General features: G+C 35.3%; 1 protein-coding gene across 1 annotated transcript in view; it reads left to right on the plus strand.

Moving 5' to 3' along the window:
• The window catches only part of LOC128987706 (CAD protein), a 97,938-nt gene that overhangs the window by 13,411 nt on the left and 71,368 nt on the right, over positions 1 to 13,159 (plus strand). The gene's annotated exons all lie outside the window — the stretch shown is intronic.

The raw sequence follows: 13,159 nt of genomic DNA on the forward strand, positions 1-13,159 counted from the left end.
CCCAAGTTGGTTCAAACATGGCAGCTAGAATTGATTCGAGTGGTCCACCTGTGGTACACGACTCTGACTATGCTGTTGACTCCGTTCTCACACTGCAAACTGTTACTGAACATGAACTGTACGGCTACGTCACCAGACTGAGAGGAGGCTCAGCTCCAGGGTATGATTGTGTATCAGCTGATTTACTCAAGGACAACTGGGATTCAATAAAACAGCCACTTTTACACATCACTAACATGAGTATCCGGAGGGGAGTTTACCCCGACGCCTACAAAATCGCTAAGGTTGTTCCTCTATTCAAGTCAGGAGACTGCTCTAAGACTTCGAACTTTAGGCCGATCTCATTGCTGAGTGTATTTACCAAGGTTTTGGAAAGAATAATTAAAGACCAGTTAACTAATTACCTTAATCATTATAACATTTTAACTTCACGTCAATTTGGATTTAGGAAATCGAAGAATATCTCTGACGCCTTGTTTGAAGTTAACAAAGATATTAATTTAGCTGTCAATAAAGGAAACAAGGTCGTGCTGGTATTTTTTTATTTAGCTAAAGCCTTCGACTCTGTCGAAAGATCAATACTATTAAAGAAAATGGAGTTAATTGGAATAAAAAACATTTCATTAGCATGGTTTAAATCATATTTTTTAGATAGAAAACAATTTGTAGTCATAAATGGAGTTCAGAGCAATTTAGCTGGGGAAAGTAGACTATGGTGTAGTTCAAGGAAGTACCCTTGGTCCTTTGTTATTTCTAATATATATAAATAATCTAGTTAAAATCGCCATTGAAGGGAAGTTTTATCTCTTCGCAGATGACACTCTAGTATTATTTGAAGGTAAAGACTGGGAGACATTTTTTAGGGGGGCCACCAGTTGACCGACAAGATACTTGGTCGTCTTGCCACTAGACCGTCTTTTTTAATTAAATAGATAAATACTGAAAACCAGTACGTCGACAAGTTATTTCATCGTCAGTCCAGTTGACCGGCCTGTAAATCTAAATTATTATATACGAGAAACCAACTTGTCGTCAATCCTCCCGACCGACTTACCACTTGCTCGTCTTTTAGGTGGGGATGTGTTGAGCGGTAGTGCCAGCGGCGCGCGCAGCTGTGGAGGGCACTGCAGGCGTACCAACTTCTGTATCTTGTAGCGGCGGTTTTCATTCCGACGATTTTCAGCTATCACAATGCAGCGGACTAGCGAGGTTCTTATTACGTGTAATTGTTTGTATCTCAATCGATATTTTGTTATACACACTACAGTGAATATAAATAGGCCTATATTAGTTTACTTCAATGAAATAAATGTTTTATTTAGCTAAATAAATAAAAATACGCCGATTGAACAAATAAAATTGTTACAGACAACAGGAAGTCCTTAATATGATCAAAAAAGTGTTTATCTTTATTAAAAAATTACTGAAATTTGTAAACTTACTGCTGGCGACAAGGGTGGTGCCATACATAGGTTTATCAATAAATAAGATAAACATGGACAACCTTATGCAGCTATAAGTCAGGAAACATTTGTAGAAACATTAAAAAGCAATACCAATTTATGAAATATGATAAAATATTTACAGGAAATGTTGATTACTGTATATACATCGTGAGTATCTCCAGCAGTTACACACTGGTGATCTTTGAGTTGACTCTTTTAAACTCATTGATTATTACTTTTTTTCGTTTTGAAATAAATTCTGTATTACTTTGAAATTGCTCGAATTCGAGCAACATGTACACGAGTTTGAATATTAAATTAACTAACATATTTATGTAATAGGAGGGTCAAATATTGTTAACAGTGGTGAGGTAACTACCGTTACATTTATTCAATTGAGAGATAAATACAAATTGATAATACCGGTTATTTAAAGCTTTGTTGTCTATTTTTCCCTCTCTTAAAAAAATAAAATAAAGAATGAATTTAGACTTTTGGTGACATTAGTTTGTACTATTTCTCCTTAAATGACACTGCTGTCTTGGTAAGCAATAGTTATCTCGGTAAACTATTTATTTGCTGAAGTGCACAGTGTGCTACTTAGCCTGAGAAACATCTTTTGTTTTATGATTTTGTTGTAGGTCTATTGAAAACCTTGTCTAGAAGGAATTCCCATTGCCTGTGTTACCGGGGAGAAGTTTTTCTTAGTAAAGTCTGTAGATGTCTTCGGTTTTACACAGAAACATGTAATTATAATTGAAGAAGTACATGTTTTATCCTCTCACGTTGTTGCGTGGACAATACTATGGTGATTCAATTCTGTGTACTTCAATTGTCTAACTGGCCCTAACTGACGCATCCTTGTTTTTTTTTTACTAAATAATGTAGTCTTTACTTCCGTGGATCTTTGCGTTTTATTGTTTAACTGTCCTCAAGTAAGTCTGTGTTCTGAGTAAGTACTTCAAATGCACGGCACTACTGTATATTCAGATTTTCTAATGAACTATCATAGATAAAAGGAGTATAGACATGTATGTATGACAGAGTATGTCTACTCCTTTTATCTATGGTACTATTTCCAAGTTCATCTGGACGACCCCGCAAATCGTTTCTATTAAAAAAAATTGTATTTGGTTTATGTTTATGAACTTGTATGAGTGTTGTTAACTAAAGCTAAATTCACATCAAATTAATTAATTTAATTTATTTTAATAGTATTTCTAATTAATTTCAGTTTTAAGAACATATAGTAAATAAATCCTTGTTGAAACGGCTGTACTATCCATGCAATTATTGTCAAACTATATGTTCAAAGATTCCTGGACGGCAATGTTATAATACTAGTTGGAGCAGAGGTACTGGATCTAGGGTTAATACAGTTTTGTGACGTGTAAGGTATATCACTGCAGAAGTAGTTAGCTCAAGAATTATGACGCGGATGACAAAGATTGGTAGCTTTTGCTATACCGGTAATTATAAAAAAAACCAAGTACATAAAATCATTCACAGTTTTTTTTCACAGTCTATTGAATAGCCTGCAGTTAAGTTCACTCTAATGAAGAATATAGACGTGGCCAGAGTTCCAAACGATTTAAGCAACAACTGTTTACATGAACTATCCTATATCTAAGTTTTTTTTTATAGTGTGCAATGTACTTATTGAATTTTCATTAGTAATATATCATGGCTATATCGTTTATGTAAAAGTATCAAAAGATAGTAAAACTAAAACGAAACAATCAACCAAGACCAGTGACCGAAACAAGTGTCGAGCTGGCGGCGCCGCGCCTACCTCGGGATTCCCCGAGGGCAATAATTCATCTTTGAAGTAACACCGGTAACACTGACTCACTGGCCGACACGGATACCCGCCTACCACCCCCTTTGTGTCGTCACCCTATGACCACCGGTCGGTCGGCCACCCATCCAAGGAAACTCTAGACATCGGCGGCTCTTTGTCGTTCGTTGACCAGCGTATTTTCTAGAGTTGAATGTATACCCTCACTCACACCAGGGAATAAGTAAACTGTAGTAGTTTTCTTGTTTATGAAAATATTTGCATTAAATTAGAAAAAAATCATTTATTTATTTATAAAATGTTATTATTTTACAAAAAAAACACACTTTTACCCTCCCTGTTGCAGCAAACCTAAGTACTTGTTAAACTTATTCTATTTAAATATGGAATAACTGTGATATTTTCAAAAAGTCATTTTAGTGTAAATCCAATCAGGCAAATAGAAATTTGCTTAGTCTGCAGGTTTGTTGCGGTGGGGGTATATTTCGTCATAAACTCTTTTGCCACTTAAGAATCTTCAATAGTAAAGTGGCAACTAAAACGCGACTCCAGCGACCCAATTCTGGCGGCGCTCTAGAACTACCCGAAGGCCTTTTCCGGTATTACGCGTGCCGCATCACACAAGTAGTTTTCCCGCGCCCCTATTCAAACGCTTGTAGGCGAAGAAAAAGAAAGCGAGTTGACGACCGAGGCTAGGTCGACCCGATCGACTTCGACAGCTGTTTTACTGTCTCTCTCCCTCTCTCTCTCTCTCTGTCTTTGGATGTGTAGGGTTGGCGAGGGTTGTAAAATTGCTGAAAGTGAAAGGGACGTGGCTGGCGCTACGTTCCTAGTTTTTGGCCTCTTGATGCTAACACTGGGTCGGCTACTCGAGATCAAACAACAGCGTGTGTTTAGTACAAAATTGGGTCCACAGTCACATCTATTTACTTATTTAATACGCAAGCAGGATTTTTGTGACAATTATTCCTCCGAAACTACTGAACCGATTGACATGTTTTTGGTGTCATTGGAAAGAGCGTAACGTGAAGTTGTGCAGGAAACTTTCTTTTTAGGTAAATAATTAGAGAGTGAGGCCCTGGGACCCTTTAAAGTTTCGTATTTCTCCATAAGATTAACACGGGAAACAAACATTGTTTTGAAACTCCAGCTGTTGTCAGGAATTACTGTAAATATTAATAATTAGTTGCTCCCCATGGAAGCATGAGAGTTCTGTAGAGTTTGTAGCCTACACCTTATTGTCTACAAATTGGCTAAATAACTTAGGTACAGTACATTATAAAAGCTGACAGACTTTTTATTTTGACTTAAATTGTAAGCTTACCATTTCCCGTCCATGGGCAGTTTGATAGTTAAAAAATAACCCTTTAAACTGGAATAGGACTGTTATGTAAATTGTGAGTATTTCCATTAGTTAATAATCTTTTAGTTGACTCTTTTAAAATCATCGGAAATTGTGACTGTTATTAGTTTTTTAACAAGTCATTTGTTTATATGTAACTCCTGTACTTCTTTGCAATTGCTCGATTTCGAGCAACATGTACACTAGTTAAGCTATAATTTTATACAATAGCTAAGATATTCCACATTCCAACCAAATATCTGGCCGAAAGTAGTTTTTGATTGCATTTTAATTGAATAATTTGTAACGAATCGAATTAAACCACGAATCGGACATACCATGATTCGTATGTCAAAATGTATGTTTTAATAGGTGAGGAATCCGATTATGGTATTTTTAAACTTTCGAAAATGTATGGTTTAGGCTGTAGAGATAAAATTACGGTGAAAATCAAATATATAATTTAAACGATTTTTTGTGTTGAAATTCTAAAATAAAATTCTTAACTCCTACCCCAAAATATACCGATTCATAATGTTTATTACAACTATGATCGATGATGTAGCCATAAGGTCGATACAAATTCTTATATTTCGCGCGACGAATATGAAAATATATAGATTTTTATTAAGGAACGGATTGTACAAATATATTGATCCGTATGTCGAAATGTATGTTTTAGTAGGTGAGGAATACGATTTTGGTATTTTCAAAGTTTCGAAAATGTATGGTTTAAGCTGTAGAGAGAAAATTACGGAGAAAATCAAATATTGATTTTAAAAGATTTTTTTGTGTTGAAATTCAAATATAAAATTCTTAACTCCTACCCCAAAGTATGCCGATTCATAATGTTTATTACAACTATGATCGAAAATGTAGCCATAAGGTCGATACAAATTCTTATATTTCGCGCGACGATTATGACAATATATAGGTTTTTATTAAGGAACGGATTGTACAAATATATTGATCCGTATGTCAAAATGTATGTTTTAATAGGTGAGGAATCCGATTATGGTATTTTTAAACTTTCGAAAATGTATGGTTTAAGCTGTAGAGAGAAAATTACGGAGAAAATCAAATATTGATTTTAAAAGATTTTTTGTGTTGAAATTCAAATATAAAATTCTTAACTCCTACCCCAAAATATGCCGATTCAAAATGTTTATTACAACTAACTATGATCGAAATTTAAACTGTGTCTATTTAAACTGTGCGTGACACAATGATGATAATATCTTACTTTTGTCATTTTTGGCTAAGCCACTACGGATGATTATTGTCATGATTGTAATACTCTGTTTGTTTCTTATGTACTGTACTGTAAAATATTTATGGCTGCTTCACCGCAGGTGAAGCCTTGGGTTGTATTTACTATGCCATTAGATAAGCTAATACGATAAAAATCAATGGCAGCGTTATTAAGAAATGTAAGCATTTCAAGTTGATCGAATAGTGGAACTAATTATGTGGAATGTTTGCTGAATAGCATTAGACACTGTGACGTTTGACTTATTTCCAAAGTCAACGAACACTGATAACCAGTGCAAATTTTAATCCAATATACCATGTGGTCCTATTGTGGTTTAATGTCAAATGCTCTTTCATTTTCAAGATGAGCTCGCTCGCATCAATCAAACACGTCCTGGTTGATGTTCGTTTACTACGCTCAATCCGGATATTGTGGCTACACAAATACCAATAAAAATAATCAATTATAATCAGCTATTCGCTTAGTTAATTTTGAAATATTTAAATTGTTCAGATCAGACAAATTGACAACAAAAATTGCGTTGTAAAAAGTCACTATGAGATATTGCTGATGAAGGTATGCGAAGGGGTGGAAAGGTCATCCAACGCGGCTTCTCTTTCATCTACGCAGTACTAGGCCTCCCTGGACTTCCCCAATACTTTCGTTCTCACGCCGATGAAGGACAGGTCAGGTTGATTGGAAATGGAAAGAAGTTGTAAAAGGTGCTTGTCATATTTATGATAGTCTCTATTCATTTAGGGCTTATAAGGGTGTTGTTAAGTTAGGGAAAGCAGACGCGGTGGCGTTCTTTTTAAGATATTGACCGCCCTAGTGGCAAGTCCCGCACCCGTGGACTTTCCCCGAGGCTTCGGTTCTCACAGTGATGTACGTCCAGAGAATTGTAAATTAAAACTGATTTATATAAGTTCCTCGTTATTTTTACGATAGTACCTTACCTATTCGGTGAAGGTTTTTAGGGGTGTTCTTAAGTAAGAGAATAGGGATGACAGACACGGTGGCGTTCTTTAGAAGTGGTAGGTCCCGCTCCCGTCAACTTAAATATTTGAAGGGTTTGTTATTTTTTTTGTTTGGGGCAAATATAAGCATTTGTCAATTATATAAGGCAAGGACTATACAGATCTTAGCATACACAGCATATACAGACATTATTTTCTTCCGCGTTCTCTTCCCATTGTGATTACTTATATAGTTAAGTCTTTTTTGTTTTACTTGCTCCAACAAATATCAGTAATGCTCCATATTTATTATGTTGCCAATTTATTGTTAATTTGTATTTTTCAAGTTTCTATGTTAGTTTTACCTGATATTCTCACAGCAATGGCCTTTTCGAACAGAAACAAGTAATATTGGCACGGGCTTGGAAATATGTTTCAAATCAGGCGAAAGTACTTGGAATCACACGATTAGCCGACATTTATGTTATAGAAAGGATTTCATGTGTTCTAAATAACAATCTCTCTAGACATCGCCAGAAGTTATTTTACCATCCATGCGATTCGGGCAACTTTGTCTAGCGATCCTTTAAGCTCGTGATACCCAACATCTGTTGACCGTTATTAAGTCACTGGTATCGCGGTTGGTTAGTAAGTATTCCTTTGGTTAGTAATACATCATAAAACCCAAATACATTAAATAGTCAATGCTCAATAGCATTCATAGGAATGCCCTTTTCCTTTGTATTGTATTTTGTAATTTGTTACTCTAGTATAGACTAGTTGTTTCCAGTTAATATTAACTATACAGTACCTATTTAAAAATCATTAAAAAAATTTAATTACCTTTTAACTTCTCAATACAAAAAAAGGAAGAATTTTAAGCGCTTAACTTTTAACTAACCGTAAATAAAAATCTTAAGCTCAATACTGTTTTAATAAAGGTTTTAACAGAGTAGGCTTAGAATACTGACTGACAGACCAGTTAAAATGTTTATCTTACTTTTAAAATGTTAAATAAGAAACTCTTCACATACCATGTCTTTTTGTAAACACTCTAACGTCTTCAGCCAAATGACCTTGGTTTCGTTGTTCTTTAACTATTATTTTTAGATCATCAAAAGCGCGGCATCTTGAAATTGTTACGTACAATTCCCCATGCTGTAAGCAGGGGATGCAGCTCTAGCAGATAAAGACCAACTTTTCGAGGACGAATTTTAGAGGAACACTCGTTTTCCAGCTGAACTTCAAGTAATAATTTCAAGACTTCATCATTCATAACTTTCGCCATTGATCTGGTTCTATTAACCAGTCCTTTTTTTGGATTTAATTTTCTTAGTAAAATTACAATTACACCTTTTTGACATAACTTGCGAGGAGGTAAACCCTTATCGAGGAGGAAAATATGTCATTCTGAACAGTGTACAGACAAAACTCTAATTTTATTTGCAGATATTTTATATACAGCACCATTTGATTAACTGTATTTTTTCACTTCTATAACAGATTTCGTTTCTCATGACGCTTGATGAACGACTTATACACCTAATAACAACTTACTTAAATAGGCAATCCTAACGAACTACTGTTGCAGTAAACTTAACTGTTACACATGTTTGAAATTTACAACATCTTGCATAATTACAATACTTTGTGCCTGTTGGCTACTATGAATCGTTTGGATTAATTTAAGATATTAAACTTTTTTGATATAGGCCTACACAAGGTAAATTGACCTCCATGTTACCCAAAATTATACACAGGTCCTATATATATACTAGTGTACATGTTGCTCAAATTCAAGCAATTGCAAAGTATTACAGGGGTTATTTCAAAACCAATAACAGTCATATTTAAAAAAGTTTAACTTAAAGTTTAAAAAGAGTTTAAAAAGAGTCAACTCAAATATTACCATTGTGTAACTCAGACCCTGATAACCTAAATCCCTGATCTTCGTTATTGATAAACCTTAAGCATTCCGGCTGGTTTTCTCCTTCTCAAAATGCCTCGCTGTACAGGCAACACATGTCATTGATAGAGGGTCAAATTGAGAACGAAAAGTCTTTTAGGGGTAGTGTTAGCTCGCATTCGTAACCTAATAGTTGAGATTGTCCAGGGTCAGGTGCTGACGTGTACGCCTCCTTTCTATGTTTCGTTGTTGTCGCGTCGGAGGCATTTAAAAGAAAAAAACAACAAATAAACAAATTATAGCTACACAAAACAACGATAAATGCACAAATTTAAGTTACAATCATGCTAACACGATCTGTCATAGCGACACAAAGCAACGATAAATATATAAATTCAAGATACAACCATACTAACACGGTCCGTTTTCGTTTTGGGGGTTATGTTTACACAAACTCAAATAGTAAATAAATTTACTCAATGCGTTTCATTGAATCGAAAAATAAATAACAGTAATTAAATTATACAGCTGATCAAAATGTAAACAATTATGTTCTTCATAAGGATAACATGGGAACTTTCAAAGCCACTGGGGCAGAACCCAAGGGACTTTGTAAAAAATGTAAGGCCAGTTGGCAAATCTACGCGACACGCTCTTTCCAATGAGATGTCAATGGATAAAATCGGTTAAGAAATGGCGGAGGAGTTCAACCGACAAAGTTTCATGTAGCGTATTAATTATATACGAGTAATGTCCAGTGGTCGAAACTCGACCAAAAATATGTAATGTACTCACTTATGTTAATGTTTCACCCCACACTGTAAATAAAACATGTGATTGGAGTTTCTTCCATTTGTTTTGATTTTCTGTTTATATTTCGTTGTTATTTCGTCACCAGCATGGTAACGCATAAGATCCATGTAAATTTTTTCAAATTTTTAAACTCATTTTTTGCGCTTATCTTTGAGCCTATTTAAATTTATAAAGGGATTCTGCACACCTACAGGAAAATAGCTTTCTAACGGTATGCTTAGATTTTCCCTACGATGCACACGAGCTGAGAAAAAAGGTTTTAAAGAAACATGCTTGCCTTTTAATATATAGATATATATACACCATATTACCACACTACAAATGTAATTCTACAATACGGTACGTAGTTTTATCCAAACAAACGATCAAAACCCCCTAATGATATTGTTATTTGATTCAATAGTCAATGCACATAAGCGAGTCTTATCTTTCAAAGCAGATTAAATAATACAAAGGCAGAGGAATGCGCGCGAACGAGGTCACTTCACGGTTGCTATAGAAACGACGAAACTATCCATTAGAATTGCGCGCCAACGTCAACTAAACTCCAGACTGTATAAACACGCCGAGTGTGTAGTGTTCGACGGAGCTAGGCTACTTTCAGTTGGCAAGACTGGCTTCTAGCCTCGAGCGACGTGGTTCAACCACGAGAAGCGCCTCAAACTCCTGGGTAATCCCCGGTTAGCTCCTCCCACTCTGCCCCCTATCCCCACCTAAAAGACGAGCAAGTGGTAAGTCGGTCGGGTCGATTGACGACAAGTAGGTTTCTCGTATATAATAATTTAGTTTTACAGGCCGGTCAACTGGAATGACGATGAAATAACTTGTCGACGTACTGGTTTTCAGTATTTATCTATTTAATTAAAAAAGACGGTCTAGTGGCCAGACGACCAAGTATCTTGTCGGTCTACTGGTAGGCTCCCCATTTTTTAACCTCGCAGAAAGAGGTATTTCAAAAATTAAAAAATGGTTTGATCAAAATGTTTTGACACTCAATGTAGATAAAACTAAATTCATGCCAATCGCTTTTAGTCATCGTGGTGATACACTCATCAATGAATTGAAAATTCATTCTTGTGCTAATTTTGATTCGGATTGTGACTGTCCAGTGATAGATAGAGTGAAAAAATATAAATACCTTGGCATAATGATTGATTCTAAACTTTCATGGGCAGACCACGTATCATATCTAAATAATAAACTAAGAAAATATATCTATGCTTTTAACCAGTTACAGCAGATTTTGGAGTTTGAAGAAATCAGAATTGCATATTTTGCTTACGTGCAGTCCCTACTTGACAGAGGAATAATAGCCTGGGGCTGTGCATATGGTTATATTTTAAAGCCATTAATTATCACCCAAAAAGCGATAATAAAAGCAGCCTTAGGCAGGAGTCGGCGCTACCCTTCGGATGCTCTCTTCAATGAAATGAACGTTCTTGACATCAGACAATTGTTTATTCGAACCATGACTATTTACATATTCAAACTCTCGAATGACATTTTTGAAAGAGTAACACACGAATACAGAACCAGACATGCACTAGGTGGAGAAATTTATTTACCGAGACTAAATAGAACCTACTCTACAACAAATTGCTACTATGTTGCTCACACTATCTACAACAATCTGCCCTACAACTTATGCGAAAACTATTTTGGATCACTGGTCAAATACAAAAAACAAATTACCCTATGGTTACAAAGCATCGGGAGATCAACTGCTCAAAATTTACTGATCTCAACCTACAGACAATGATCAACCTACAGGCAACAAATTTACACTCACATCAGCTGATAGAGTGAAAGAACGATTGTATGCAAGCACGTATGTGAGCTGCTCCCGATTCTGCGCCACAGGGACAGAGCATTGACGGCCCTAGGGCTACCAGCCGCCTGTTGGTGTCGGTGTGAGTGCAGCAGTGTGTATGTGTGTGCGTGTGTGTGGGTGCGTGCACGCGCGTGTGGGTTTGGGTGTGCTTGGGAAGTACAGTAGCAGGTTATCTTTTGGGGGTAGGGTAGGGGGGAGGGGGGGGGCACCATTCGCTCAGTCCTCCAGCGCAACTTTCAACTTTTAACTTGTTCAAATTTCCTTTTTTTCATAATTTAAAAAAAATCTCTAATAATAAAACAACTCTCTCCCACTCACAGGATTAAATTATCCTTTGTGGGGGATAATTTCGCTTGATTTAAAAAGCTTTTATAGAAAATTAAATATAACCTAGAGAAATAAATAATATTAGGGATGGTCAAGTCTCGAAATTTCGGGAAATTTTCGGGAAATTTTAAATCTCGTTACACGAGACGAGATTTCTTTTTGGCCGAGATTTTTATCAAAACGAGAATAAAAAAAAAAAATTAAAAACGCCTGCAGAAAGTCAATGCAATACCCGCAATACAGGAGCGTGTTGTAGTTGCGTTTCCTTTGCGAAGGCGTTCTTATTTAATAATTTCTTTAAATGTAAATATTACTTTAATTATTTTAATAATATTACTTTAATAACATTTGAGAAGTTTTGTTAAGTGTAAGCAGTGTGAGGAATGTTTTATTACTATAAAAAGTCAAAACAAGTAACTATTTTATAAAAAATTAATATTGCTTTTATTTTATGATTTATTTTATTTTAGGATAAGTTGAACTCTATCCTAACTGATATCACTATGTTTCCTAATCGTAGGCATTTTTAATAAGTTAGGCGTGATTAATAAAAAAATCAAAATAAGAAGGTTACAATACCTGCAGACTGCCTTTAGTGGTCCTTAAATATCCAACAGGATTACGCGTTTCGGTATTTGTTATACCATCATCAGATCCATATACAAACTTGAAGTTTTTTGACTCATGATGTCACGTCACAGTTTTAAAACACAGTTACAAAACATTTAATAAACACGAAAAACTATTTACAGTAGGCCTACTAATTAAAAACGAGAGACAAAAGTGAAGCAATGCATGCATTTTCAATGTCGAGTCTCAACTGGAGGTTATCTTGTCCTAGTAGTTGTACTTTGTACCCCCGGCTTCCTTTATCATTCCTTTCTGTCTCTGTCTAATCCTATTAATGTTTCAAATAATATATTAGACTGGAACAAGCTTTTATCATTTAATAAATCATTAGGGCGAATTTTTGTTGCTTTATATATTTCATAATTTTCCAAAGTTGTCATAGTTCGTCCTTTCCTACAGATATGTAAAGCTGTTAGATTTGTACTGACATTTGAATAACTGTGATTTTCATTAACAAGATGCTCTGCAAAACTGGATATTTGTGTCTCCCTGGTTCGGGGGATATGTTCCTTAAATCTTTTTTCAAAAGATCGCCCAGTTTGACCTATATACATTTTGCTGCAATCATTGCATGTTACTTGATAAATTCCAGATTTGTTATTAATGCTTTGTTTTTCCTTTGGATTAACTATGTTTTCCAATTTATTGCTGGTTCTAAAAGCTGCAATTTTCCCATGCTTTTTTAATTCATTTTTAAGAGTTAGAGGGAATCTGCTACCATATTCGACTGGGACATAATCTGAATTTTTAAACCGCTGATTAGTTGGTTTCGGTTCAGTCCTCTTTCTTAAATGTTTCCCGATTAAATCGTCAATTATATTAGGATTGTAACCATTTGAAATTGCTACATGCTTCAGTG

Source organism: Macrosteles quadrilineatus, unplaced genomic scaffold, assembly GCF_028750875.1.
Source record: "Macrosteles quadrilineatus isolate MER2022 unplaced genomic scaffold, UCM_ALF_1.0 Scaffold_2__2_contigs__length_208266976, whole genome shotgun sequence".
Taxonomy (NCBI): Eukaryota; Metazoa; Arthropoda; class Insecta; order Hemiptera; family Cicadellidae; genus Macrosteles; species Macrosteles quadrilineatus.